We start from the raw sequence: 7,337 nt of genomic DNA, 5'->3' as shown, positions 1-7,337 counted from the left end.
AAAAGTTATTGAAGTTAGGAAGTAAGTTTTACATAATATTATAGACTGGTTAAGGAATTATAGAATATATAAAATAATATACTAGTAAACTAAGTCAAACTACTGGAACTCTTATGAGAGTCATTGTGTGCAAGGAACAGAACGCTAGTGGAATTAGTGTGCTAAGGGTTACCTTGATTCTTTCTGGCCACTGCCTGGCAGTTTTGCCCATGTCATTTATCATTAGAGTGTCACAGGAAAATGCAATTATCTGATCTCGGAGCTTTTGACTCTGAAGTATAAAAGTAAAGAGTTAAAGTTTAAATAATGATAAGTTTACAATTATTATCATTATATTGGCCACAGGCCTGGGTATAGGGCAACCCTGAAACTTTGGAGAACAGTTGAAATTCTTAGTTCTTGGTGAGATGTAGTCATTCTTTGCATTGGATTTGGTAATGGTTATAAAATCTCTTTTTTCTACCCGCTTTTGGATTATTAATAAAGGACTGGGGCAAGAGAAAGGCTACAGAACATGTGAAGAGTAAATGAGAGAGAGCATGAGGGAGTGAATGAGAGAGTAAATGACAGAGCAAATGTAAGAACAAATGTGAGAGCGAATGAGAGAGCATTAGAAGAGCATGTGAAGAGTGAGTGGAGAGAGAATGTGAAGAGTAAATGAGGAAGCTAATGAGAGAGCGATTCTGAGAACAAATGTGAGAGCCAGGGAGAGAGCATGAGGAGAGCATTTGAGAATGAGTGAGGAGAGAATGTGAGGTGTGTGTGAAGACTGTGTGTGTGCGTGACAGGAGAGTGCATGTGCTGTGTGTGAGATATGTGTGAGGTGTGTGTGAAGATTGTGTGTGTGCGTGACAGGAGAGTGCATGTGCTGTGTGTGAGATATGTGTGAGGTGTGTATGAAGATTGTGTGTGTGCGTGACAGGAGAGTGCATGTGGTGTGTGTGAGATATGTATGAGGTGTGTATGAAGACTGTGTGTGTGAGTGACAGGAGAGTGCATGTGGTGTGTGTGAGATATGTACGAGGTGTGTATGAAGAGTGTGTGTGAGAATGAAAGGGTAATGAACAGACGTGTGCATGATTCTGGGAGTTTGAGAAAAGAAAAGTGCAATAAAAAAAGCAGAGTGCACAAAAGAATGCAGCATGTGTGCAGCCTCAAGCTGAGAGAGAGAGAGAGAGAGAGAGAGAGAGAGAGAGAGAGAGAGAGAGAGAGGAGAGAATGACTTTAAGCCTTGAAGTTGCCTATCAGTTTGTACCCAAAGAGGAGTCTGTGGATATGTATTATGTGCCTTCCAGATATTCCTGCTTTCAGGTGAGAACTCTGATCCTGTGACCGAGGGCCAGGAAAGGCTGAAAGAATGGCTGCTCCCCTGAGGACAAAGGATAAAACTTTTAGGTCTATGACCTCCTAATTTATCTTTTCACCTGAAGACTTATTATTAAATTTTCTTACTGGGATAAAACTACGATCCTGGTGAGTGTCTTGTCTCTTGGATGCTCAATCAGTTCTTTGTTGTCACAGACTGTTTGAGCTTACTCCAGTCACTGGGACTTATTCACACCTTCCAGTTTCCTGAACTTTTCAGATTTCTAACATTTGTGGCAAACTGAGTGACAAAAGCAATGAATGTTGAGCACTTCCTTGGGGTCCAGTGCATATAGAGCTATGGGTGTATGGATATGGTAAATCCGTAGGAGTTACTCTAAGAAAGTAGGACTGTGCTCTTAGGATCCCTGCCTGACCTCACTTCACTTTGCCAGCTTTGTGGGCTTCTACACTGCTGCTCTGAGAAGAACTGAAAACTAATGGAATAGATGTGTAGCCTCCCATTACCTTTGTCATTGTTAGGATATTAGTAGGATAGGTTTGATTGAAATATACTCTCAGGAATATTAACAAAACCATTGCCTCTTGAGGACCATCTGGAGGAAGTACCAAGTTCACAGACAGTTCTTAAAAAACTTCTCAAAGCCAGCAAACTGGAGCATGAAGAAAGCCAAGTCCAAGGCATTCAAAACCAGCATCCTCACCAATGCCCCCAGGAAAGGCTTTGGTAAAAGTAGGGAGATACTGAGACTGTTGGCCCTCATACACTCAGAGAAGACTGTGCCAGGAGAATTGGGGAAGGATTGTGGGAGAGTAATTAGGTATCAGTAGTGAAGAAAAAGAAAAAAATATATAAATGGAAATAAAATAAAAGTCTTTAACAAAATGGAACACAATGTATTGCTGAACTAACTCTACTCTGTTTACACTTGCACATGTGTTAACATCTAGAGAGACTAGATGTGATAAAGTAGGATGCCCTTTTCATTTACATATACTATGTACACAGCCAAGATAAATGACGTGGATAACGTCCAGATCACAGATCCATTGTTCCATCGAATCTATGTGACTCTGCTTCCCTTTATGAACACTGTGGAAGCCTCTACTCATCCAGGTCTCAGGGCTCAAGCAAAATGCAGTCCCCTATGATCTCTGGCCAAGTGCTCTTGAGTTCCCAAAAGAACTCTGCCTCAGGCTGCAGAGGCACTGAAGGGCCAGCCTTCACCTTCAAGGTGCAACCATTCTTTCAGTCTTTCCAGGCTCTCTGTGACTCAACTGGAGGCTTCAGCAGAGGCCTTTCATCTCAATAACAGAAGCTTACCTGATCCAAAACATTGGGAAGCCATCCTACACTCCTGATTGGCTGGTTTCCTCAGACCAAACAACATAGCTCTCTTCTTTATGCCTGTTTTCCTGATTTGAAAGTAAATAATGTGACCATCTGTGGTGTTGGTGGTAAGAATAAAATGCTTAAAATGAATAACAGGCCCATGCAGAGCATGGCTTTACATTCTAGGTACAGAGTGAAGAGTTAGAGGGAATTACCAAAGAAAACAATAAGAATCCTAACAACAATTACAGAAATTATGAAATGAAATAAAACAAAAACAAAAGAAAAAACAAAAATACCTTGTGGGTGCTGGTATAAAAGGCATGTATTAACTCTGACCAGCTTTGTAGGTATTTCTAATACAAAACAAACAAACAAACAAACAAACAAACAAACAGCCTTATTACACTTGCAGCAGGTACAGGAGAGAAAGCTGGGAGATATCCTGTGCTGCTGCCCCCATGCTGTGATTCTGCAGCAACAACTTCCTTGGGAATAGGATCCATTATGCAGTGGGATCCCTTGCTGGGCCTGTCATCTCAAAAATAGGGGCTTCCCTAATCCAAAACCTTGGAATCCAGTTTACTTCAGGCCAGGAATGAAGTCAACCATCATTGGGGAAAGAGCCAAGGAAAAATTACATAGGAAAAAATATGTGCCTTAATCAGAAAAGATCCTCAACTTCTAAGGCCTCCACAATCTCCACCCCTCTCTTCTGAGCTGTGCATAGTGATGTCGTATAACTCCAGATGGTAGTAAAAGGCAGAGATCTTCCCAGAGAAGTCATACATGATTTTCATCCTAACATATGTGAGGTTAGGTGGCATCTTATCACAGAGTCAGCACACCCGAGATAAGGACACAGAAGCCACAGATGACAATGCCACATGAACTGTCTCCTGAACTTATGGACCCATTAAAATTGAGGTTTAGCTTAACCTTAGGCCATTCCACTCCCTGCCCATCCGCCTGATTTTTATGTTTGCTCTGAGTAAAAGATCAGAGTGTAGCCCCAAATATCCTCATGATTGGACTTGGAAATTCAGGAAGAATGATATTGGAGAAGGGATGGCCATGTGGTTACAATGTGGTAACTAGTTTCTGACCAGGAACCTCGTCCTTAGCCAATGGGGACTTTCAGGCTGGGCCTCCTGCTTGTTCCAGTGCAGGCTAAGATTTCAGGGTCAGGCCACCTCTTGAGCCCCATACAGGGCTGCCTACATACTCTCCTGATTGCATTAGAGCCAGAGTGCTCTCCACCCTCTCCTCTTCTCTCCTCTTTGTCACAGCCATGGTCCCCAAGAGCACTTGTCAAACACCTTTATACATCTATCTCTATTTCAAAGTCAGGTTCCCAGAGAATCAATCCCCATAGCTGACCATAAATAAGTATTCACTGTGTGTGTATATATATCATGTTTTAGAACACAGAATGGGGATTCTTGGTGAAAGCTTTGTGGACATGTGTCTTTGCACTGGGATCTTTCCACATGACTTAGATATCCTTGCCATGAGGTCATTACCAGACACCTTGACATTTCAGTTTCGTTTTTGTTTTGGATGCTATAGCTGTTTGATGTAAGATCCAAGGCTGAACTTCCATACTGGGCTATGGTTTCAGACTTGCTTTACAGCCATATGGCCCTCGGGTTGTTTCCTTTTGATCCTAGAGGTTGATTAATCTTTCCAGCAAGGCTTCCAGTACTTGATAGGACTGTGCTACATGCTGTCAGAGCAGAGTTATACAGAATTCATATGCTGGCCTTCCACTGACGGTGCTGACCTTTGCCAAGTCCTCAAACAGGGCAGCACTTGGAAAAAACCCTGCCGGCAAAGAAATCATATACGTGGGTCTACCCCTGGCTCCTTGAGAAATGAAAGAGGAATATGGTCTTGGCTTACTGGAAGTCTTATCCCATACTTGGGAAGGGGACTCCCAGAGAGCACTAAGCCTTCTCCTCATCCATCATAGTCTGTATAGCCTGTGGCTTTCATTTGGTCGGTGTGATGACCTTAAAATGTTCTAGTTATTTCTGCCATGTTCTGTCTCTATACCTAGACATGACCTCAGGTGTACAGTCACATTGGAAACATAAAAAGCCTTGCACCTGAATTGTGAGATTCAATGTGTGTTATATTTAAAATACCACAATAATTGAGTGGTCATTGCTACAGTAAATATTATTAGGGGGTTTCTACCCCACCGTAGATCACTTAGTTCCCAAATAAAAGACACGAAACTTTTAGATTTATAATAAGCCTTAAAGTACTAGAGCTGGGCAGACATCAACCCTCTGTGCTATTTTTTCTGCTTCCCTGTCCATAACCCCGAGGTACTGCTTGCCATGCTCTGCCTGGGCCACTCCTGTTCTGAGAGGCTGGCCCTCATGGCAATACACTCATGATCTACCTACCCTATGGGGTGGTGTCTCCTTCCTTCTCCTCCCATGTCCTTTCCCTCTCCTCATGGACCCTGCCTGAGCCCCCAAGCCCAGGGAAACTTTGCTCTGTCCCCTCTCTTCTGCACAGCCCTTGTTGTAAGGATTTTATTAACCAATCAGGGATAACATAGGAGGCAAAAAAAAAATCTGGTATACATGAGGATCTCCTTGTCTTGGAGCAACCAGGCGTTAGGGTACAGAATTTAGCATTTGAATATACAGCAGCACAGACTAACCCATTATATGCCGATCTACTTTGTAGTTGGACTCAAAGCTTGGCTCTCACACCCGTTAGATGTTCAACCCTGGAGAAGTTATTTTACCTTTGTGTGACTCAATTCCCTTATCTGCACAGTTAGGATGATAACGAGTGTTTAATTCACAGAGTTGTCTTTGGGACTGATGAATCAATATATTTAGTAGTTAAGTAGTGGCTATCATTGCCAACGTTTTCCCAAGTCACTTCTAGGAGGTCAACTGACTCCTAGGTGAGTCTTTGGTTACACTGCTTCAGTTTTCTGTGGCTACACTGTTCAAATGGCACCCACTGGTCACACATGGCTATTTGAGATGAACTGAACTTAGAACTAAAATCTGCATCTTTAGTCACATCAGGCAAACCAGGAGGCAAACAGCCAGCCAGAATCCATAGCCAGAAATACTGCAGATATAGAATATTTCTATCATCTACAAATTTCTCATGGACAGCAGTGGTCTAGGTTCTTGGTGTCTGGTTTTTCCTTCAGGGAGAATTACTTGCTGTACTAATATCAAAAGGTTTATTTTTAAAGCAACGTTACCAAAATATGACTTACTCACCCCCAAATTAATCCAGTTCAAGTCTACAATGCAATGGTTCCCCATAAATCTTCCCGAGTTCGTCGCTTGACCACGGAACAAAAGAACAAGAGTGTATGCAGTTATGTAAAATGGTATGCAACAGTATTGACCACTGCATAATTATACTGCACTACTTTTGAATTCTTCAAAATTCAGGCCTTTTATTGATAGTTGTACAAAAATACATTATCCTAGAGTTGAGAAAATATTATACAGAATTTCATCTGGACTTTATATTTCATTGAGACTTTAATATTTTTGCATCTTTTGCCAATATCTTTAGATTCTTTGTAAGAGTTTATTTTGTGGATTTTTTTGCAGATCTGGTCACTATTTGATGCCATTTCAATGTTCTCAGGATTTTGATGAAAATAATACCACAATGATAAAGTGATACTCATTTTCTTGAGCCATCTACATATGTATATACACACATATGAGAAGTTATGTATACATATTTCTATGCTATACTGTGTAGAATACAATTCTATTATACGTCAACATATACAGTTTGCTCAATATGATTTCTGTGAATGTTATCAGTCATGGGGAAATAATAAGAGCCTGAATAAACATGGACAATATTTGCAGAATGCACATAAAATTGAAGATGGTATATAAGCAAAAGTGTGAAGTATATCACTTACACTTTCATATCGAATGCACTTTAAAATTTTTAATAGATTAAAAAAATTTAAATCATCTTTACCCAGTTTCATTTTTTTTCACAATGTATCTCCTGGATGATTTGAAATATATATGCTGCTCAAGATCCTTTAAACAACAGTAACCTAATGCCTTAAGTGTGTTTCTGATATTTCTATTCACTTGATCACTGTTCAATAATTGTACCAAGTTGATAGCTATAATTTTTTATGACTTTAAGAATGTAAATTTCATGTGTGTGTATACACTTTTGATCCTAACTCTTTGGAGGCATAGGCAGGTGGGTCTCTTTTTTGAGTCAACCTGGTCTACATAGGAAAACCCTATCTTAAAAAAAATCAATCAATAAATAAGCAAGTAAAAAAAGAATTTAAAACACTTGAAATTAATATGAACACAACCACATCTTTAATAACACTTGATTTTTTATTGCAGATAATTCATATAATCCATTCACAAAATGTTATATAGTGTCATATGGGAACTCAATTTCATCGTAAAATAAACCTGCTCTTCTCTTTTCATTGGTTGCTCTTAGTTAACATTTTCATACACATATATAATTTATTCTGATTATTCTCTCCCCCACATCGTCTCATCCCCTCCCCTATGACTTAAACTTACACAGTCTTCTAAATTTAGGCTTTCCAAATTTAGGATTTCTCTTTTATTTATTATACATTCCTTTACTTTTCCATCTACATTTTATGATATCTTAATAAGAAACCCAT

This window comes from Rattus norvegicus, chromosome 9 (genome assembly GCF_021556685.1).
Source record: "Rattus norvegicus strain SHRSP/BbbUtx chromosome 9, alternate assembly SHRSP_T2T, whole genome shotgun sequence".
Classification (NCBI taxonomy): Eukaryota; Metazoa; Chordata; class Mammalia; order Rodentia; family Muridae; genus Rattus; species Rattus norvegicus.
Note: the sequence above shows the minus strand (reverse complement) of the source record.